Consider the following 25,422-nt stretch of genomic DNA (forward strand, 5'->3'; position numbering starts at 1 on the left):
TTTTTGCACTGATATTATATTCTAAATAGATATTCCTGCATAACTAAATTGTGGATTTGTAGATTTAGTGCAAGGATATTCTAACCTTCTTTTTTCTGTCACGGGGATGCTTCTCAATAAGATTATATCTAACATGCATGTCTTTGACTAGAGTCAAATAAAAGGGGACAAGGTCAGACAGGGATTTAAAAATATTTCAAATATTATTTTTAGCCTTCTCCTTTATTGCCTTTCCTAAAGACTGGATATAGGTCTCTTAATGGAATTATTAAAGCTGTTAACTCAATTAAACAATTTTAATGCACATAATGTTCTGTCCGTATGGTCTCACTAGTTTATTTCTGTAAATAAAACCGTAAACTACGTTTGTTTAACTTCGTGAATCTCATTATAAGCTAAAACTAAAACTAAATCTGATGAATTCATAAAGAACCAGAATACTGGTCTTCAATGGTAGTTTTTGAAAGTAACTAAAATTAAAAATGAAGAATCCTGTCACCTTATAAGTAGAATCAATTTATTCAGGTATATATCAGACACTGTATATATGAAATTTATATATACAAATCCAGACTACTCAAAAACTCTCAGAGTCGTGTTCAGCAGTTTCTGTTTTTAAAAGCCCTCCAAGTGCTTTCTGTGCATGCTAAAATTCAAAACACTGGCTAGTACAATCATTAAAAATAAAATGAGTCATCTAAGAAGTGATGATTAAAGATAAAATGGAATTATTTTTAAAAAATCAAGTAATCAAAAAGCAAGCAGGAAGAGAAAAAAAGAAGGAACATGAAAAGATAGGGCAAATACAAAACACATAATACTCTGACAGATTTAAATATTATCATTTTGATAATGAATTAAAAGTAAATTACCTAAATGTTCCAATTATAAGACACTTATAATATATTTAATATATTTATATATTTAATATATTATAATATATTTATAATAAGACATTTATAATTTCCAATTATAAAATTGGATGAAATGTCAAAATTCAATTAAATGTTGCCTGGAGGAATGTTGTTATTGAAATAATCCTAAATATTCTAAATAGTATATAAATATAAGATATATTTTGAAATATAGAGAGTATATTGTAAACTAAAGGCAAAAAGGGTGGGGAAAAAAGATATACCATAAAAATACTAATCAAAGGTACACTGTAGTGGCTAAATTAACATCAGATAAGGTAGTTTTCAGAACAAAGAATATTATCATGAGTAAAGAAGGACAATAAATAATGGTGTCAATTAACTAAGAAGACATAACAGTTTTAAATGTGTATGCACTTAGTAACAGAACTTCAGAATACTTAAAGCAATAATTTATAAACTACATGAAGAAATAGACAAACGCATAACTAGAATTAGAGAGTTAACCAATCTTCTTTCAATATTAAATATCAGAAAGCATAGAAACTGCTTGATCAATACTACTGAACCGCTTAACCTAATTTATACTTGACCTAGATGACTTACGAGTGAAATACACATTTCTTTCCAGTGCACATAGAACATTCACTAAATTAGAATTTTTAGCCATAAAAACATACTAAATAAATTTTAAAGGACCCTTATCATACAAAGTATATTCTCTGACTATTGTAAAATTTAACTTGAAAGCAATAACTGGAGGATATCTGGAAAATTTTCCAACTATATGGAGACTAAACAATGTTTTTCTAAATAGTCTATGGTAAAAAGAAATCTGAAATAAAATTTGGAAACATTTTTAATTTAATGAAAATAAGAACAACACATCAGAATTGAAGGAAACAACAAAACAAAACAAGAAATGGACTTCTACCTTAAGAAACCAGGCAAAAAAGAATGCAAATGATAGAGTGCTGAAGTTCTTGGAAAGTAAATTTGCTCACAAATTTAAATCACAAAATGGTATCCTTCCTTCTCTCTCTTTTGGGACCATTTCTGTTATTCTTCTCTCAAAAGTAAGCATACAAATATCAAAACGGGCAAAACCTCTGGTTATTGCAAATGAAAAGCTTTAAATTTCAAAACTTTCTTATAACAAGACACACTGAACATATTTTGGATTTAGGAAAGAAAAACTCTCTGTTTTCTTCATCTATTTCATTTCAGTATAACAAAACTAATTCTCAATGCAATTTACATTTTCCTAGGCCATGTATAAAAGAGTCCAGTAATGAGGAAGTATTAGGAAAAAAGCTCACTGACAAATATCTCAAGATAGTTCTTAAATACACAAAATACCATATTTTTAAATGCATTTTGAATGGTATGGTTTGAACTGGACCTTATACTAATGATTCACATAAGGCATACATGTGAACTAAATATATAATGTTTTGTTTTGTTTTGTTTTTTTAAATCATACAACTGCTAAATGGTACCTCTGCTGTCATTTACTTGTACATCAAAGTTTTGACCCAGGGGAGGATTTTACAGTGAACTCTACCTAATTTCATCTTTTTTAGAGTCACCCTATTGCTACAGCTTTAATGCTTACTATAAATTCGGATTTTGACACTGTTAAGGATGCTGTACCAAAATACTAAAACTGTAATGTCTTAAACAACAGGAAGTTCTTGTCTCACAGTTTTGGAGGCTAGAAGTTCCAAATCAAAGTTTGAGCAGACTGCTTCGTTCTAACGGAGAATGTAGTGCCATGCTGGTGGGTTGCTGGCAATCTTGGGTTTCTGGTCCATCACTCTAATCTCTGTCTTCATTCTCCTGTGTGTCTATCCAAATCTCCCATCTCTATAAGGTTACCAGTCACAATGGCCAAACGCCCCACCCTCTCCAGTATGACCTCATCTTAACTAAACATCTGCTAGGATTCTACTCCCAAGGAAGGTCGCATTCTGAGGTCCTAAGAGTTAAGACTTCAGCATACGAATTTTAGTGGAACAGAATTCAACCCATAACAGAAAACAAACATATTCTCTTTTTCTTACGCCATCTTTTATTTTAATTATATGATACCCCTTAATGGCTTCCCATTGCAATGTGAATAAAATCCAATACATCAATATATTCTGGAAAAACCATACATCATCTGACCCCTGCCTGTATCCTTAATCTCTCTTCATGCCCCCCTTTGCTTTTTAAGTTTCATTTATATTTCTCTTCTTAAATATTTCTGACACGATACCTCAGCATCAGAATAGCTTCATGTTGACGGTTTTCTCCATTTAGACTCCTCTCTAGTACCGGTATCTATTTCCCACTTAGCTAAAACTACTTATCTTCTAGACACATCTTAAATTATTGTCACTGCATGCAAACATTTTCTATGTTTGAACCCTATTCTGAGTTAGCATTTTCATGTGTATGGTCCAGGAATACCTTTGTGAGCATAAGAGACGCTTGAAACTGAGTATACTATGTCTTCTCTGCTGATTGTAACTTGCATGAGGCAAGAGTATGTTTGTTCATCAGTCCATTCACAATGCATGGCAACAATGCATTTTTTACTTGGTTAATGCTTAAAAATTGACTGAATGAATACAAGAGCCATGCAATCCACAAAGAGCATGCAATGAAGTTGTTCAACCTATTTCATAATAATCACATTCACATATCTTCCTTACGTCTTATGTATTCTATGAAACTTTAACAAAAAATTTGTGGCATCTAGATTCAACTACCATTAATGATTATCAGTGCCTAACACATTTCTCTAGTCTACCAGAATAACAATCCTTAAAGGAAAAAAAGAGAAAAGAAAATCTAAGGTGAAACAGCTTGTGTTAAGTGAACCAATATTGACTCCTGGTGATTACTGTTTTTATTTCAAATGCCCATAAATAAGAACATAATAAATATATGAGAAATGTATGCCTCACCTATGTTAAATGAGCCATTCTTTATCTTACAGGATACAATTAGGTTTATTTTTGAAAACTATAGCTGTGCATTTCAAATCATTTTGCAGGATGATTCAAGTATGACAAAAAACAGTTTGAAGGTAATTATAAGTTAACACCATGCCTGCAAGGTCAGGAGATTTTAACTAATTTTAGAACAATTAGATGTTATCACAAAATCTGGTCTACAACAATTTAGCTACATTAAGCCTTATGTTGTTCTTTATGTAAATTAGTCTTAAAGCCGCTTTCAGAATAAAAGGTTTATAAGATGAGAAACCCTACGTTATATTTCCATGCTCCCTCCAGTATTGGCTCATGCTAAGTGTAAAAATGGCTCTAGATAACACCTCTGTAGCCTCCTGTCCTATTCACTCTATCATTCTTCCCTCAGCTCCAGCCACACTGACTTTCCTGCTACTCCTTGTATATGACAAGCATGATCCTCCCTGGGGGACACTGTCCTTACTCTTCCCTCTGGCTTAGCACAATCTTCCCCCATATATGCACATAGTATGTAGGTGTCTGCCAAACAATGCTATCAGAGGGGCTCCCAAATGGCCTTCGCTAAAACCCCACTTCAGATTCATCCCTCCTTGTTTTTATACATAGTAGTTTTCACCCTATAGCGTAAGGTATGTTTATTATTTGTTTACTGTGTTTTTCCAGATCAGAATGAAAACAGGAACCCTTGCTGTTCTGTTACTGTTCTATTGTCAGGACCTAAAACAGTGAATGGCGTGCAGTAGTAGGTGCTCAATGAATACTTGCTGATTAAATGAGTGAATTATAAACGAATAAACAAATGAACACATTGAATGTTCCCAAGATTGCATAAATTTATCCTGAGTCAATGTTTAACTGCCAGTGTTGGGGGTTAATGTAGAGTGTGAGATCATCCATAATACCAGGCTTGCTAAAGTGTAACAGGAGACACTGGGGGCAATGAAAGGTTTCAGAGGTCATAGGCCTTTGGAATGCAGAGGCCTGGGGGGCATGCAGAGGCCTGGGGGCCACTGCCATTTGGAACATCCCAGGGAGTTGCCTTTCCCAAAGCTTTCTTAGCCCAAACAGCTGCCCTGTGATCCAAGAGATGTACGCATTGTCCCATACATTACGTTTAGCAGAACTCTCAGAACATGCTGATCTGCACAGTGTACCGTTCCCATAATCAGACTCTCCTATTTTCTGCAAGACCCCTTGCCACACATCCCTTGCTTGAGAAACAGAGTAATAAAGACGTACGACTAAACGGAAGCACCAGTAAAAGTGAGAGTAAAGAAGAGCAAAGGGTCTTTGTCCGAGCGCTGACCCGCTTGCCTTCTCCTCTTTCACAGCAAAGTCTGGAGTAATCTTTCATCCGTCCGTACAGGGATTGCTGGCCTTTCCTGGCATGCCAAATTAAACAGTTCTGCTCAAACTATTGATGGACATAATAACACAAGGTTTGTAATTTAGGTACAAAGTGACAAAAAAATAAAATATGGTTTTATTGCTTTTATTTCTTTGGCCATTATTATTAGCCTATTATCAGTACAAATAACTTGTCACTAGGATAGTCTAGGTGAAAGATGACACACGACTTGTGAGCCCTCAACACAAGTCTATGTCTGTTTCTTATCTTAGTCTCGGACCATTTTCTGGATCACATCAGAATGGTCATAAGCAGTTCATCTTTCAAAATAACTCAGTTTAAATCTATTTTAAGATATGACTGAATCTTGATACTGACAGGAGCTCATACTTTCTACACTATCCAGTTTAGTATTATCTGTATAAGTATTAGCAAGAAAAAATGTAATTAGATTCATTCTATAATATAACATGGTTTTAGAAATTTAGAGACAATGATAGAATTGTGAGTGGTGAAACCAAAATGGTTTTCTCTGGAAGACTTAAAAGTTACCACATCTTCCCACTCATAAATGGGTTTTATATTATATAGAGAGCCTTCAGTAATATTGACCATCTCTTTGCCATTATATAGCTGCAAAATTCAATTCAATTTTTATATGGACTCTTTCATTTTAAAATGATTTTAGTAATGTCGCATAGAAATAGCTCAAATCAAGTAAAACAATTTCCTCTTCATTTCCATTTCCCTTTTGTTTTTTTATTAAATAAGACTCATAAGACATCAAGAAAATATGGTATCTATGATGCAGAAATGAAAACGCTATTAAAGATATCATTACAGCTTTTTGTGCATTAAAAACATTTTGTAAACATAAAAATTTGATGGCTTAAGTGTAAATGAATCAGAACAGCTGAAATTAGATTGTTCTTCCAGTGTTTAGTACTAAAGGGATGCAATAATAGATAAAATACTTACTTATGATTTGAGTAGATATTCTATTATAATTGGAAACATAAATAGGCATTTTAAAGTCTGCTTTTCAGCAGAAGATAGATTATCAAATAAGTCTTTTCAATGTGTGTTTCTCTTTTCAGGATCTAAAGTAATACATTCTACAAATTTTCTCATAAAATATCATCTAGTTTGAAACTAAGGACAGGGAATCACCTTCATAAGAAATCACTTTTCATGGAGTAGTTAAGTTGGCCTTAGGAAAATCCTTATTACTTTATTCAAATCTATATTGGCAACATATGTCTCTTAAACATAATGATGCCTCAAAAAGAAAACTTTATTTGATGGTTAGCTGGAAAACTCCAGTTTCAGGTAATATTTTACATGAGGAAGCTACCTCCACTTATTACAGAGGAAGTTTTAATTCACTGCAAATATTAATTACATCATGTGCATTTAATTCTTTTAAAAATTGTCAGCAATAATTGTATTGGAGGTATTAATTAATTAATATTTTAGGCTTATATATTTCTCTCCAGTTCATTTACTTTATAAAAATAAATTCCACTCTGCTCCTTGTTATAGTTGAAAGTAATGCTGAAAATTTTACTGCATGTAGTCACAGAAAATGTGCATCAAGTAATCAGAATCCACAGAGTACCATTCTTTACTCCCTAAAAACCCTTCCTGGAAGAATATACTATACTTCCCACTGACTATTGAAAGCTTTTTAACCAACTGCTCTAAACATCTGAGATTAGTATCAATATAATATTTCCTATTCAGTCATAACTTAAAGGAGATTTAAATTGAGTTATTTTGAAAAATGAACTGCTTATGACCATTCTGATGTGAAACAGAAGGTTTCATTAACAGTTGTTAATAATTAGAATTCCATAGTCTTAGAAGTGATAAGACACAGGTCCTGCCAAAGCCCAAGTATTATTTCCATTTGTAGCTTTCCTTCTTCTTAACTCTATAAGTTTGGTAAAGTATAGTGCTAGAAAGAAAAAAATAAGTAAAGATTCAAGAACTATTTATTTTTCCTATTTTTCCTATTTTTCTCTCCTTTATCTCAGTTGTTAAGTTTCTACCAGTGCTTTAATTTGGAATATATCTGAATGGAATCCAAGCTCTTCCTTTTATTTATCAATAAAATCTTGAACTCTAGCTAAAACATGTCTCAAATACATTTGATATCCAAAGAATATCATGCCCCTCCCCTTCTTGCTCTTTTGTCTACTTTCCTAGATCAACTTTACTAAAGATACCCATTTCTAGTCATTTCAAGTTTCTTTTCCACTCCAAACCTTTGGATGCCTTAAGAGGGCATAAAATAATAGAAAGTTTTAAAAAAATGTAATACTAACCAAAATAGGAAATAGGACCATCTAGAGAAGGAGTAAATAATTTTAATTAAAAAATTATTAAATTAGTATTTGCTATTCTTCCCATGTATCATTAAATCATAAATTGTTAAAACTTAAGGGTTTCAGAAATGCCTAACTTTAACTTTTCCATTTTTGCAAAAGGTGAAGAAACCAAAAAGTCATTCATTTACTATTTTCTCATAGTTGTTTTTCAAAATTAATTTAAATTAAAATAATTAAATGCATGCTACATGTGTGTTATCCCCAAATGTTTGTTCTTTCTCAAAATTAATCCTGAAATCCTAGTGCACGATGTGATAGTATTTGGAGGTTAAGCCTCTGGAGGTTACTGGAGCCTTCATGAGTGGGAATAGCACTCTTACATAAAGACCTCACAAATCTCATTAGCCCCTTCCACCATGTGAGGATATAAGAAGTCTGCAACCCAGAAGGCTTTGACTCAGCCATGCTGAAACCCTCATCTTGGACTTCCAAGCTCAAACACTATGGGAAGTAAGTTTCTCATGTCTCTAAGACACTCCATTTGCTGTATTTTGTTCTGTTGCAGCCCAAATGAACTAAGACAAGGTGGGACTATTCTAGGGATCTTCTCATGTCCAACTCACGTCCAAATACTATCCTATAGCAGGAGGCTGTCATGATCAGCTTGTGAGTAAAAATAAATGAGGTAATGAGAACTTATGAATCTTGACTTGACATAAAAATAAATAAATAAATAAATAAATAAGCTGCTTTAGCCAAAAACTGCACCACATTTCTGTTTAGATCTGACAACAAATTTGGTTTCTCCAATGTTGAAGCCATCGGCCCTCTTTGTTAGGGGCTTTCTGCCTTTGGAATCCAGTATTTCCTGACTTTATGTTCCTTACTCAGACTCCAGATTATCTTTAGAGCTGAATAGATCAGACTGAAGGCCAGGAAACCAGCTAGGTGTCTGATGCAGTAAGAAAGGTAATAGATGATGAAGGGTTGAAATGACTCAATGATGGGGGTCAAAGAAAAGGTATCAAATGCTGTCAGTATTAAGTGTAAAAACCTTGTGTCCCCAACTCTACACACACACACACACACACACACACACACACACACACACAGTCCCGCTAAGTCTTCAAGGAGTTAAGTAATCTCAACTGAGTGGCCACCAAGACCTAGAATCAAAAGAACACGCCAGCAACTTACTTGCCTACTGTTTGTAGGTATCCTGATCCTTCAGAATCAGTAATCTGTAGTTGCTTTTAATGACAATAAAACTTTTAGAAAGTGCTCTTGCCCTAAAAACAAGTGAGTAAGTTCTTTAAGAGTAGCTGAAAACCCCAGAAAACATTCTCTTTCCCTACTTTGTCAGAATTGATGAGCCACTCAGAAACCTGAAGAAAAAAAAATTAAAGAATAATAAATTCAGATAATTAAGGAGGTTGGGTGGATTTTTAATTTGCAGTTGTAATTATAACTGGCTTGCAGCATAACCAAGTGCTTGCAGTGTAGCACAAAGGAGACACTGTCCCAAGGGTCTAAATGGACAGCTATTCAAAATTGTGTGAAATAATGGTGATTCTAGTCTTGTCTGCTCCCTGCAGATGATATTAAGTGCCTCTGATGTACTTCAGGAGAGCATAATAAGATATAACCCTTTAAACAAATATCTGTATGAGTGGGTGCTAGACAAGTATGCATTTACAAGTAAAATAAATCTGTCTACTACTTATTTGATACCATTTTCAGGGATATCATAAGTGATATCATTATTCCACAGATGACTTGTTCTGGGCATTGTATCATTTATGTAAAAGAGATGGCACTTCTCCCTTAATGGCACGTCTGGTAGGTATGGATAGCTTTCAGCCGACAAAAGTTTTACAATAAATTTCAGATGGTTTGCATAAAAAGGACTTGTGTCTCTTGGCAGCTGTAACAGAAGCATCTGCTGCTTTGTTTAAGTCTGGTTTTTCTTTTCTTCCCTGCTTTGTGTTTGTGTGTGTGTGTGTGTGTGTGTGTGTGTGTGTGTGTGTAATTACCGTTGTACATCTCAATTAACCAATCATATAAATATTATTATTATTGTTATAGTTATTATTATGATTACTTAGAATTTGTCCCTCTGGTCTGTAAATTGGTGATTTTGTTGGTTTGATAGTCTATATATTTGTATAGTAAATCTCATCTCAGGCTATCATTTTCAGAGCCAAATAAGGTTCAGTGTAGCTAGAGCAGCATTTTTAACCAATTTGGGTGAGACTTCAGTAGAACTTATAATACGCTTGTGCTTGCAAAGGAAACTTTGGAGTTTTATCCTCTTATTTTTATATATAAAGTCTTATCTCTCAAACACTAAAATGGTAATTCTCTCCACCACATCTGTCTTCTTGCTGGGTCGGTGACTTATCACAAGATTTTGGCTTTGGACTTGTATCACCCAATGTCCAAAATAGTAGACGTGTTAATGAGATGCAGAATGCACAAAATGGGTGAGTAGGAACTGTCTTGTGTAACATAATTAGGATCTAGAAATTCAGACAGCATCTGGAATGGTGGACATTTCCTACGAAGATTAAATTTAAAATAGATGAAAACGAAATCTGAAAAATAAAACATTCAAAATTTACATAATGAGTCAGTCATAAATAAGAAACAGGATGAATGGACAAGTCCCAGTAGTGTACAATGTGTTCATTACACTAGCTAATGTGGTATCGGCTGCATTTAGGAAAAAGAAGGAAGCTAGTTATGATTTCCCTGTATGCAAAAATAATTGCTAATATTTATAGAGCATTTTCAAAGTAATAAACACTATGTTAAATTCTTTATGTCTGTTATTTTATTTAAGACACAGTTAAGGATGTACATTGCTGCTTTTATCATTAATAGGCAACGAGGGTAATGCTTAGTTGTCATTAATCAGATCATTTTTGGAATACTGCATCAGTTTGGGAATAATAATTCAGCAGGAATATAGTGGAAGCTCTGTCTATTTAAAGAAGTAAGATAAAATAGTGAAAGCTTTTTAAAAAAAGTTCATATTAATTTTCATTTGTGGCCCACCTCCTCCATGGGATGGTGAATTCATGAGCACAAGTGCAGATCTCTCTAGTGCAAGACTGTATCTCAAGTGCCTAGCACAATACCTAGACAGAGTAGGTCATCATCTATTTTCTGATAGACTTAGCAAAATTAAATTTCCCTGCATTGGCAATCAATATCTGGGGATCTAGGCAGTTGTCCTGAAATAATTTAAGAACTTTTCTGTGGAAGATTAAATCTATTCTTTACACTAGTGAAGAAAACAGAGCAAAAATATCTAATTTAAAGGAAAAAAATGTAATAATCATTACTCCCCCCAAAACAGAGGAAGTAGAAAGATAAGGCATTATTTCAGTGTCACTGAATAGTCCAGCATAATTTGAGTATAAGTTGTTAAAAGTATCAAAAAAGTATTTTACTTTTCCCAATGGTAATAGGTGTCCTATGCATTAAGGTCATTTATGGACTGAAATACCTTGGCTTTAGTTTGCATTCCAGAAAGGATGAAAATATCTAGAAGTTTTCAAGTCTTTTGGGAATAGTTTGATGATATTTTGAGTTTATGTTAGAAATCTTTAAGTCTTATCTCTCAAAGATTTTATTTATTTATTTGACAGAGAAAGACACAGTAAGAGAGGGAACACAAGCAGGGAGAATGGGAGAAGGAGAAGCAGGCTTCCCATAGAGCAGGGAGCCTAACACAGGACTCAGATCCCAGGAGCCTGAGATCAGGACCTGAGCTGAAGGCAGATGCTTAACCAACTGAGCCACCCAGACATCCTATGCTAGAACTATTTTCACTTTTAATCATTATATTACTCACAAATCATTTTGGCAAAATCATTCAGTAATAAAGTAAATTAGATCATTCAATACAATGATATAAGTGATCAGTTTATTTATATGAGAATAATTTAAAACATACAATTCAGTAACTATAAGGAAATTTATAATGTAATTTAATAACTACAAAACTGCTAATTGTATCTAATTAATGGCAGAAGCTATAAATGTCAATCTGTTTGGTTTTTGTAAGGGCCATACAGATTCTAAGCCAAATTAATACTCCTTTCCCTCTTGGTACACATCACATAAACACAGACACATATAAATCATTAGAGTCAACCAATACATTTTATTATACACCACACATATTACAAGTTAAACATTTCCATTTCTGTACAAAAAGAAGGAACTAAAATGAAGATATACATTATTCTATACTGGAATATCAAGGAATGTTCTTTAAATATATTTTCACTGCCTATGGGAATATTGTCTTCTTTTTCAACAAATATATATTAAGCTCTTATTGACTCTCAGGACCTTTGTAAATGCTGAGGATATGCAAATAAATAAGGCAAAAAGTTTGAGTCTTTAAAGATTTCAAAGTCTTCTGAAGATTAGAGACAGGGCGTCCAAATAGTATTTTGTAAACAATTACCCCTATAATGAAAACAGGAATCAGTGTATCAGGATGTCCATAGAGAGAACAATTTTCATTGCTTAGTGGAAGATGCAACATAGTTTATAAGAAAGAACAAAGGTGATGTTTGTTTTCGTCCTAAAAAATATGCAAGGATCTACAAGGGAGATAAATATAAAAGCACAAAACCACATAGCTTGTTCAAAAAAATATAAGGAACATAATGTCCAAAAAGCCCAGGAAACCTGGGACTGTATTAGTAGCAAGGTGATTAGACTAAAATTTTCAATATAGTTATATGTGATGATGACTATGGATTTTAACCTGCAATGTATGCAGTGTAAGAATCAAAATTTATTTAGAATAACTCATAATTTATTCAACTATTTTGAAAGCTGAAAGTGGTCATTCTAGAGGTAGCCTAGAGTGGAGAACAGTGGAAACAAACAGGCCCCAAATCAGCATTGTGATTGAGTTTGGGAGTGATTTTAAGAGACTGATTGTGGCTGTGTCCATATCTTTCAAGTCATGACCAATAGAGTGTAATGGTTTTGAATCATTTTAGTTAAACAGAAATAACATTTCCCAGTGTCATTTCTCTCCCTGTGTCCTTCTAGATTAGGCTAGCTATAGAGAAATGTCCATTAAAAGCAACTGGCATTATGTTTTCAAGGTTAGTATAAGGCACCAAGGGCTGTTTCTGCTCATGCATGTTGTCCTTCATCTCTCCGTTTTCATACTTAGCTTATATCCTCTACCTGGTCCCATGCCACATGTTTCAGGTTTCTGTTAAAGCAGAACCTCAGTTTTATTTTTTTTTTATTTTTTTTTTAAAGATTTTATTTATTTATTCGACAGAGAGAGATCACAAGCAGGCAGACAGAGAGGAGGAAGCAGGCTCGCGGCTGAGCAGAGAGCCCGATGCGGGGCTCGATCCCAGGACTCTGGGATCATGACCTGAGCTGAAGGCAGCGGCTTAACCCACTGAGCCACCCAGGCGCCCCTCTCAATTTTATAATGAAATCATTTTCTGGTATCAAACTGCTGAATAATAAACCACCCCAATATGCAGTGGCATAAAACAAGGACCATGCAATTGTATTCACAAGTTTGTGGTTCAGGAGTTTGGGCAGGATACAGTGAGGACAGCTTGTCTTAATACTGTGATGATTGGGACTCAGATGGAATAGCTCAACTGGCTGGATATGCCTGGGATGGCTGAACAGATCGTATGTTTTGGACCTTGGTTCTGGCTGCCATCTGGATTCCACAGTTCTCCATATTATCATTGTGGGGGCCTGGAATATTTGAGAGAGCCACTTCACTCATTTGCTTAGAACCTGGGCTAGAATAGATACAAAAGCTAACAGCTCCTTGGGCTTCTTTTTCTGTGGGCTTTTCCCTCTTTCCATGCAGCCTCTCGATGTGGTCTCCCTCATGTTTGGGCTTCCTCATTCCCTAGTAGTCTAATGAGAGTCAGACTTCTTACAGGATAGCCGACCTGACCCACAGTGAGCATTCCAGAGGACCTGAGTGGAAGGCGCTGAGCATCTGATAAACTAGCCACAGAGGTCCCAGAATGTCATTTCCACTGAATTTTATCAGTCAAAATTATTAAAATCAGTCCTGACAAAGGGAAGAAAATTGTCTCTCAATGAGACAAATAGCAAAGAAGTTTCAGTCATCTTTAATCTATCATAGAGAAAACAAAACCACATGCAAAAAAAGCAAAGGTAAATGAAGTGTCAGGAATGGTTGAGATTTTAAAAATAAATTAATTATCTCATCAATGGGCAATGAGGTCCATGCTGCCTTCTTTGGGTTAAGCTTAAGGCCTAGCACCTCACTTTAGCTAAATGCCTGGGGATCAAACACTATTTACCTACATTCTCATCACTTTCCTATATATAGGAAAGTGTCTTTCCTATATATAGGAAAGTGTCTTTCCTATGTCTTAAGACATAGGATAAGAGAGAACGCAAGTCTAATTTCATGAGAACCAGTAGGGTAGTACTTGATATATGAAAGAGAAACTATTTTAGATACATTTTATTATAACCTTCTAGAGTTAAGACCAGATTTCTTGCTGATGACAGTTCCTACATGAAGAGAGGTTTAGAGATCCCAGTCATTAAGTTTCTGTAGGATATGTCAGCAAATGGCTGCCCTGGGATGTTGAAAGATCAAGAGACTCAGTATCACATGTTAGAATGAGAAACTGCCCATGTCTGTGCTTGAACTGTGAAAGTCGTGGTGGCCATGGGTAGAGAGAATGCAGCTAATGAAGCAACTCTGTGACAGCGTCCCTTAGATTGACCAGGTCCTGGAAGGGACTGCAGTTGTAAAAGTGGAATGGGGTCATGTAGCATGTGAATTATCTGCTTGAAATGATAAATGTAGTGGAAGATGTTAGACTTGAGGGAGGGTATGGAAAAGGGGCTCACTGCTGGGAAGGTCAAGGGGTATGATCAAAAGAAATTCAGGTTCTAGTCCTTGCTCGCCTTACTGAGTCTTACCTTCTTCCTCTATGAAATAAAGGGATCAACCATGATCTTTAATATTCCTCCTAATTCTGAAAGTCCGTAAATGATTTAGAAAAATATTACAGGCTAATTCCTTGCTAACCTGCATGTAAGGATAATACCAACAGAACATATGTCATTTATCTACATAATCCCATGACTTCTTTTAGATGCATGATTTTGTTTAGATTATCCTTACCGCTTCTTATTTAAAGTAACCATAAACCTGAGATTTTCAGGAGCAACATTATTTTTTAAAAATTCTAATTATTTCTTCCCATTATTTAGACCACATATCTGAGCATCAAAGTGTAAAATTTGGGGCACTATACATACACATAAGACACTATGCTCAAAGGGAACAAGTCTTCAAGATAAGGAATATTTGTCTTTAGCCAAAAGTAAAGGAGACATTTTGCTATTGTTTAATGCCAAAATAAATAAAATGCATATCTTACTGAGAAAAAAGGAAATGAAAAAGTATATATTAAGTGTGAAATACAAAAATGACTTTTTACTAATTAATGACTATGAAATTATATTTTAACTTATGAACACCAGTATATTTTATTTTCTGTGATGGTTGTGGGCTTTATGAAAATATAACGGAATAAAATATTTCCTGGCTCTTCACATGTTGACAGTCTTTTTTCTTCCTTTTTCCAAAATGTTAAATTATTCCCTAAATGTATATAGAATGGGAATGTTTTGTTCAATGTCAAAATATGTCTTATGTGAGATTAACAGAGATAAATATTGTCAGTTTTGAGATGGAAAAAAAAAAAAGTAAGAGAGAGAGACTGATTTTCCCATGATCACTAATAAAGACTCCTTGATGAGTAAATTTATATTATGTTTTACAAATGTTGGCAAAACTATTCCTGAGCAGCTTCGAGTCAAAACTGTCATTTCTTAGCTGATGAAAATGTGAATATGAATTCTTCCGAATGCATGTTAATTTTTGACCTCACATGAGACCTACAGCTGGTTTTCAGAAAGGTTGCAAAAGGAATGGTTTAGAAATAGTTCTGCTGTCAACAGTGAAGCTAAAATGAGACTCATCTCTTGCTGTTCAACAATCCAGGCATTTAATCCCAGTATAGTCCATGTTCAAGTAGACAAAGGGATGATCAGGCCAGGGAAGAAGAAAACATAATATCTATAGACTCTGTGAAATGTCAGTATCACAAGGCTTAGTATGAGACCTTCAAAACCAGATGATAAATGTGTACCTTTGTCAAGTTGTTATGGGTTATGGTCAAGGTCTCTCTGGTCATTTCTTTAAAAGTCAGGTTTCTTTTTATAATGAAAGGTTGAAGAATAATCTTTTTCTTTGGGGAATTTTAAGAAAAGACTATTTTAAGGATACTTGCGGCAAAGTTTGCTCTGTACCTCAGAGTATGAGCTACAACAAATTCCTAGTCTCATCTAGCTTCATAATGGAATAAGGTGACAAGATATATAATTATATGCATATAATGTGACAAGATCATAATATTTTGTAATGGATAAAAAGGCACAGATTAACAGGCAATAGAATCATAAATTCTAAGGCACAATTATCAGAGTCATAAAAGTAGAGGAATCATATAACTCTGTCAATGAAGATATACCTCTAGACAACACAGATAAGCATCCAGATAAGTCAAGGCAAAGGATTTTTCTTTTCAATTGAAATATGTTGTTCTTTAAAATGATGGTATCATTAATTAACCATTCCAATATATTCTTGCTAAAACTGAATATATTTATTTTCATAACAATTAAGGTTAGAATAAAAGAAACAGAAAACAAGAAAAATTTAAATACTAGAAGTTTGTCTCTAACCAAAATTTTTGTGATGGTAGCATAAAATCTAGGATTGTTTTTATCACTATTACATTGATCTAGGTCAGAGCTCTCTCAACTATAACTGTTTTTCTCCTTTTTATTGAAAATGAATACTGACATTATAGAATCACTACTAACACTGGACATATGACTGAAATAAAAAATCCCTATTTTGAGGGTGAAAAAAGACTGTTCTTGGAGGTCTGAAATAAATTATTTGCTGGGACTGTGTGTATATCGGCACAATAGTCTTTTCAGCAACAGACAGAAAAGCTTGCCAGGCTCATAAATCTGAGGAAACAAAAGGGGAACAAATACCTCAGAAAACCCAGCCCCCACCAATTCAAACAATGAATAATCTCTCTCTTACTTGGAACAGAAATGTAATGTGAATAACAATAATATTACATGCAAAAAGTGCATAAAAACCCGCTGCTATCTTGTAAAATTGTATTCAAATACAGTTTTTTTAAATCCACATTATTTTACTGTATTGTAAACAGTATTTCTAAACCATTTCTAAACTATTTCTAAACCATTCCTTTTGCAACTGTTTTGAGATAGTTGTAAAAATTAAGGTGATTTCAAATTTAATACTTTTCAAAGCCTTTTCAGTAGCTGAGACTGAGTTGCATAGGTATTAAAATGTGGATATTCTATATGAATAATAATATTTACATAGCAAATGGTATTTTAATGCCCTCTAGCCAAAGACCACTAAGAATCCACCTGTGGTTGGACAATTTGCAGTGAGGCAGACTACCCACCATCAGGAACTATGAGGAGTCAATAAGAGGTTTTTATTTTTCTTTATTTTTTAAAAAAAACTTTTTAAAAGAATTTACTTATTTACTTGAGAGAGAGAGACAGAGAGAGAGGGCAGAAGAGGGGCAGAGGGAGAGGGAGAAGGACAAACAGACTTTGTGCTGAGCTTTGAGCCTGACGCAGGTCTTGGTTCCACAACCCTGAGATCATGACCTGAGCCGAAACCAAGAGTCAGAAGTGGCGGGGTGGGGGGGGGGTCAGTGAGGGGGCAATGGGACATGAAGAAACAGATTCCCTGCTGAGCAGGGAACCCAGCACTGACTTGATCCCAAGTTCCCAGGATCGTGACCATGATCTGAGCCACAGGGAACCACTTAACCAACGGAGGCACTCCGTTGCTCCAATAAGAGGTATTAGAGAAGGCTTAATACAGGCTGTGCTTTGGTTTGGACTTGGTGGGGAGTTTCAAGGAAGCAGAAGTTCACTCTAAAGTGAGTGAGGTCAGAAAGTAGGGAGAATTCTATAACCATGTAACTTAATAAATCTCAACTAGAAGGAGGGAAGACTGGAGGGAGACTAAAGCTGTAATGTGTAAAGAACTAGCAACCACCCATTACTACCTGGGAGTGAAGGCTATGTGGGAGGGAGGTAGTAAGACAAATTGTCATTTTTTTTTTTTTTTGGTCTCTTTATCGATGTCACAAAGTGGGCTTGTTTGTTTGATGTTGGTGTTCTGTGAGCTCTTTCATGTCCAACAGGATTCAACAACACCATGACATGCAGCTGTAAGTGCCAGACCAGTTCCCAACTGTCAAAGGAGTTTTTCTCGCTCTCAGGTGTAAAATTTAGTTAACCATAAGGTGATCAATAAAAGTGGCCTAAAAATCACATACATACACACAAATTAAGTGTATCCTTTAATGGGCTTTACAAAATAATTTCAAACACAGTTATTTTATTTTATGGAACTCTTACCTGATATATGACTCAGACCACTAAATTTCCAAATATTAATTCATTTAGTCCCCATAAGGTAAGTACTATTTCTACCTCCATTTTTAAATATCAGAAAACTGAGCCATAGGAAAATTAAGCCACTTGCCCAAAGATGTAAATCTAGTAGGTAGGAAAGTTGAAATTTAAATTCAGGCAGCTGGTTTCAGGATTTAAACTCTTTATGCTATGTTACTATTAAAAGTTACTCTACTCTTTTGGACTTTAAATTAATTTTCACATCATACATATAAAATCATGAGGAAACCTATGAAAAATTTGTTTTCCTTAATATTTAACCATTCCCACCTCCTTCTCATTATCAGTGTTCTAAAACTTAGCACACTTCTGCATTGCTCGCTTAGCAAGGAGATAGTGCAGGCTCCTCTGGGTTCAACTGTTGTATTAGCGATTATTCAACCCAGAGGGCTGATTATCAGGGATAGGCCAAGCAGAGGACAGAATGGAGAATGAGCAAAGAGAGATCAACCTTGACCTAGCCCCATTAGAAAGAAAATCTGGATTACCCAATTACTTCTACCTCTCAATATTTACTGTGTTTTGTTTTAATTCAAGGATGCAGCACAGCTAGTCTGTTTTGGCCAATCACAATTAGATGACTATTTCTGTGCTTCCAAACATCTCTGTAGCCTCGATGATGTTTATTTGATTTGAATTAAAAGCTGAAATGGAGGCTTTTGGAATGAGTCTGTGCTACTGACTCAGCTGCTTCTTTTATAAAGCCATTCTATCTGCTCTTTCCTATGCGTCAATACTCTTAGTTTTGCTAACATGACCTATATGCAGTTATGATGTACATATCTTGTCTATAATGGTAAATCCAGTATAGATTCCCTTAAATAAAATTTTAAATTCTTCACATAATAGACCCATGTATTCTGGAAATGTATTCATTTCATAGGAAGAACTAAGGTATTTCAGGTTGTGATAAAATTCTACAAGCTGCTTGTATCCATTCTAGACACTGAGGTCTTTCACTGGTAGATTCAGTTTATCTCATTTCCTGTTACCAGGGAAGAGACACATTAATATACTCCTCAGCTTCCTCAGCTTCATTCTGAAAGTCACAGGTGGCCTAAAGCTTCTTATCTGATATCTTTGGAATAAGCATTAAACATCCAAGTGTAGGTAAGTCGGATCTTCCTCCCATTTTATTTGGTGATTCCCATTCTATCACTCAGCTCTTAGAACTGGGTACCACTAAATATTTGAGTTATTTTCTCAAGTGAATCCTGTATTGGAGAGTGTACTTAGTATCAAACATTACAAATCACAATAGATCACTGCATGTCTGATATTTTTCAGACACTGAACATAAAATGGACTACAAAGTAAACAAAATCCCAACCGTCATTGAATTTTTATTTTGGTAAGAGATCATATTAGTTAGAGCAGACAGCTACAAAAACAAATAAATCTCAAACTATATAATGGCTCAAACTATATAATGGTTCAAATAATGGTTCATTTATTATTCAGGTAAATAATCAAAACTGCTCCTTTGGGTCAAGGTGGAGGAGGGGTTGCTTTGCCCCACATGTCCATTCAACATGTGGCTTTAAGATAATATTGAGATACAATATGTAGACAGAAGAAAACAAACATGTAATCAATTAAATAAATAAAGAAAGAAGTGCATTTGTTATGTCTTTATATTCCAGGGCTAGAAGTAATATACTCTTTACTTCTGCTTATATTCCATGGCTAGAACATGTAATTCCCTTAGGCATGGGCACATAGGGTCTCTGTCTTATGCCTTGTACCTCTGGAGACCCATGCTTTACAGTGCTTTATTTGAAATTTTCTAAGTCCCCTGGCACTGACTTGGGTTTGGCAAAGAATACTGTCCAAGTAGAACACCTAGACCCCAGACTAGGTCCTCTGTGAACTCCCATCTCCATTTCTCACCTGGGGTCATTCTGTGATCCTCTGCCTCATGTGTGGGGTAAACAAGATGCTGTAAGGAGCTCCTGGACTAAAATCTGCAAGGTTACCCTGAGATCCTGTGCTTAATGAATAAATTACTCTCTCTGGCTTTATTTCATATATTTTTTTCATAGAAAAAGTTTTATCTTTTTTTTTTTTTTTAAAGCTTCGGAGGTAGACTTTAGTGACTCATCAGTTGCATATAACACTTATTACATCAAGTGTCCTCCTTAATGCCCATCACCCAGTTACCCTTCCTCCACACACCTCCCCTTGAGCAACCCTGTTTGTTTTCTATAGTTATGAGTATCCTGTGGTTTGTCTCCTCTCTGATTTATGTTATTTTTCACAGTTGTCTGAGATTAGGGTATCTAAATTGGTTGGCATGACAACATTGAGTGACTCACTTATGTTGGACATTTGCTGAGTTTAGAGGTCTAGACTACCTATGACTAGTACCAGCACTTGAGCTTGAACCACATGTATGAACCCATACATTAGTCCTTTTATATCCATCAGTTCTCAGTGGTGCAAGTTCTGAGCTAAGTCTGGTATGGAGTACCCACAGGTGGTAGCTAGCAGTAGAAGGTGTCTTTCATTCTATGAGCTCCCTTCTGCTGGTACCAAGTACCCCATGTCAGGCTATCTTCCAAGAGTGGATATAACTCTTCCTTTCCTAGGATTTTGAGATTATTGCTCCACAATAACAAAGCATCCTTTGTTGTTTTCTTGCCTCCATTAGATGTGGCACCACTATGCTCATCTAAAGTCTGTCTTAAGCCATGCCAGAGAAAAAGTGTACATTTCTTGTGTAGAAACAACTGCTCATCTTGCTTCACCTATAGGCCCCTTATCTATCCTCTCCACTGATGGTAGTGTGTAGAAGGCAGTGATACTTATCAACATTGAAAGAGATCACATTCCAGAATATAGTGATAACGGCTTTAGGAGTTCAAGAGAAGACATGGTTGAAAGATGCACTATTATTCTTTCCAGATGGTAACCATAAGGTGATAGGAAAATGAATCATCTTTCACACAATTCTGCATTCTTTGGATAACAATTGCATTTTTGGTCATCACCAATAAAGCACAATAAGAATCTCTGAAAAAGTCATTGGAAGTTGGTACTCTTAAACAGCATGATGGATAATGCAGTGTCTTGAGGAATGATGCAATCAGCATTAAATAAATGGTATTTTGGATCCACAGGAAAAAAAAATATTTATGGTTTAAATACAAACAGTTGCCAAAAAACATGGCATTATTAGTAATAATAGCATTGCTACTTTTTTCTCACAGTGGAAGATAAGAAATTATTCAGGAATGTCACATTTGACAATAAAGTACATACAGAGATTTCTTAATCTTAACAGGAGGAGATGATACCTGGATACTATAGAGAATGTTTGCTTATATTTGTTGGATAATAAACTAATACAAAAATAACTCTTCTGTGGCCATTATTCTAAATATTCACTGATGAATCACTGTATCTCAAATGGACCCAAGAATTCTTTAATATATTTTTAATCAAATAGTTTAAATGAATGAAGTTCCCACAAAAATATTTTCCTAGGTCCCTACACACGCCAAGAGTGGACAAGGCTAGAATTCATTCACATGGACACATATAAGAATGGAAATGTAATCTAGCTGTAAGTCAGGGAAGAAACAGGAAGTATTTGTGTGTGTGCACGCACGCGTGTGTGTGTGTATGCGTACACAGCTAGCAATGCTGACATTGATAGTCAAATTATGAATATGAATGTACAAACTATCAAGTATTTTGGGGTTAAAATGTGCTATGGAGAGGAAAAAAGTTAAGAATAGAGATTGAGAATGTCTAATCGATGATAGACTCAACACTGGGAGCAAATTGCTGTTCACCATATAGCTAGATTTGATCTTGATTTTGTGCAAAAGGGACTACTTTTTATCTCCATATAAACGTGTCTATAGTGAATTCTCCTCCTCTTTGTTTAACTAGATTTAGTTCATTGTTAAAGTCCAGATCAATTAGCATTTCTTTAATCAACTTTCTATTCTCATTGATGATTTCCTCCCCTAGGTTTCCCAAGCATTTTGTTGATGCTTCAGTTATCCTGCCTATCTCACTCTGTACTATGTTACAAGGAATATTACATATTCCTTGACATCAGGACCCATCACTTTCATTTTCATCTTTGAGTTTCACAAGGCCCACTGCCATTGATTTAAGTTTAAGAAGTCCTCTACAAATGTTTGTTCAATTGGCTTTTTGGCCTGCTCACCTGGAAAAGTAACAAAAACTTATACCTGATGTAAATAGACCTAACAGAACAAACCCCAGAAGGCCTCTTGACCTTGGCCATTTAGACCAGTACCTTTTAATCCTAAATATGGAAATAAAAACACCAATAGGAATAATAATAGAAGGTAATTACAATGACAAAGAAATGGAAATAACTAACTTTTTCAGGAAAACAAACTCACATATACAGTTAATAATCTGTTAACTGTAAATAATAACCCCTTTGCAAAACCTAACTTCATTAATAGATGATCTGATGATAAATAAAATAATGAAAGTCTGATGAACCTCTGTAAGAACTCAACAATTTCTGTCTCTTAGCCAAGGCCTGAGAAAAACACCCATATGTTACTGTGGCCATGTCAATAGAAACCTCATTTGTAAATAAAAATATTACATACAATACTATGTTGTTAGATACAGGATCACAAGTAGCAATGATACAAGGACATCTTACTAATATAGAAAACCTTAAAATAAAAACAGGACTAACTGAGGGAATAAGAAGGAAATTAACTCCAGGGACATGGGTACATAGATTTCTAACACTTGATGAGAGACCCTCCTGTTAAGGCTAAATTAGCTGAAGGTCCCAATTTAGAAAACATTCCTGGGATGGATGTGATAGGACATAATAAGGATTTAACTATTCCTAAAACTAATTTAGCTATAGCAAAATGTACTACAATTAAATGATCTACCCTGATTAGAATAACAGATATAACAATACAATCTTAAGAGATATTCAAATTAAAGAGAAAATTCAGAAACTTCTAAAAGAACAAATTATTGTGCCTACTATTTTACCATATTATAGCCCAATTTGGCTTATTAAAAACTCAGACATGATATAGATTTGTGGTAGATTTTAGGAATTTGAACAAACCCTCTCCCAAGTGAGGGAGCACTCCAAGATATACTATCATAAACGATATCACCACTGGATCTTGAAATTATATAGTAATAGACTTATTTGACATTTTCTTTGCTATACCAATTGATGAGGAGAGCCAACTCATGACTGAATTCACATGGGAAGGTAGACATATCAGTTTAGTATATTGTCACAAGGATACCTTAATTGCCCAGTTATAGGCCACAACCTTCCCATACAAGACATCCAGGCCTTTCAGGAAAACATAACACACACAAACCATTATTTCCTATATTGATGACATCCTTATTTATGATGATAACTTGGAAGAATAGACTAGGGTCAAGAGAGAGTTAATTGAATTTCTTACACTTAGAAGATGGATGATCAACCTAGGTAAGGTCCAAGGACCCCGAACTACAGTAAAATTTCTAGGCATAATTTGGTTCTCTGAACATAAGAAAATGCCAGAGCCAGTCATAAATAAGACAGATTTCATACCAGCTTTTACCACAAAAGAAGCAGTTCAGAAACTGATGGTATTGTATAGATATTATATACAACACATACCATTTATGAGAATAATATTAAAAGTCATCTTGGAAATAACTAAGAAGAACAGGAATTTAGGGGAAAGAGACTCAAGAGGCCCTTTTACTTATTTGAAAAAACACTACTGGAAATCTAACACATTAATGAAGACTAATAAACTAGAGTGCCTACCTATTTTCATGAGGATTTTCAACATGGTCACTGTGGACTAAAACACCACAAGACCCCAAATTTTGCTCAATTGGATTTTGAACTAAAAAGTTCCTGTGGTCTGAGAATAGATACCAACCAATTTAAAGGCTTACCTGGGCACTCTATGAGGTCCTACAATACAGAGCCACTAACAGAAAATAAACTAATTATACTTAAACTCCAACAGCCTATTCTGGATTAGGTAATAAAACAGAACCTGATAAACAACAGAGGGAAATTATCCCTGACCTAAAGTCCTAAAATGGAATTGGTATATTTCAGAATGGGACATTTGAATTGATGGTCAACACTCCACATTATCTGAGGAAATCTCAGCAATGCCTATAGTACACTTCCCAGTGTTTCCGAAGGGCAAGCCTATCCAAGCTCAAGCAGTTGGGCAATGAAGACCATCACTGGTCCACAGCACTCAATAACGCATGGTTTACAGATGGATCAGCCTCCATGACACTAGCCAAAATGTGCTGGTAGCCTGTGGTCTTGAGGTCTAACTGTCTAACTGACAAAATCAAACTCTAGAGAATCAGGACAACATACTGATCTAATAGCCATAAAATTGGTGATTGAACAACATATTCAGGAAAATCAGAAAGAGGTATGTCTTTTCTCAGACTCATGGGCAATAGCTAATGGAATAACTATTTGGAATGAAATGCTTATTTCCTACCTGGAAGATGGGAAATAAGGACATATGGCAGAAAACAGCACTGGCTGACATCTCCACATTCATCACACGTGTCTCTGCACATCAGAAGTACAATTCTGAAGGAACCAAATTTAATAACCAGGTGGACCAACTCAGTAGGAAAACATGAAACAAGGATTCTCATGGGGACTTAGAGTGGAGAAGGGAGTTGGGGGAAATTGGAAGGGGAGGTGAACCATGAGAGACTATGGACTCTGAAAAACAATCTGAGGGTTTTGAAGGGACGGGGGGTGGGAGGTTGGGGTACCAGGTGGTGGGTATTATAGAGGGCACAGATTGCATGGAGCATGGGGTGTGGTGCAAAAATAATGAATACTGTTATGCTGGAAATAAAAAAAAAAAAAAGATTCATCTTAAGAAACACAATGATTCATGGGTAAGGAAGAAACCAATTCAAAATAGCCATGTATAAACAAGAAGGACAATGGAATATAAAATATGAACAAACAGATATGCCAGTTGATAGGATTATTACACAGGCACATCACCAAACCGGTCATGCAGGTACACAACAGACTAGAACATGGTTAGAAACAAGAAACATGCATATACCTAACCAACACCTCCAATTTCAAATTAAAAGATAGGAGAATTGCCAGAAGTTTAAGGCTTGAAGGTAACTAATGAATACTCCGCATATGATCAAAACTGACAGACCCTTCCAAATTATACATACTGATTATATATGATCCATGCCAATGTCAGAAAGTAAACTGTATGCATGCACCATTG

This window comes from Mustela erminea, chromosome 1 (genome assembly GCF_009829155.1).
Source record: "Mustela erminea isolate mMusErm1 chromosome 1, mMusErm1.Pri, whole genome shotgun sequence".
Classification (NCBI taxonomy): Eukaryota; Metazoa; Chordata; class Mammalia; order Carnivora; family Mustelidae; genus Mustela; species Mustela erminea.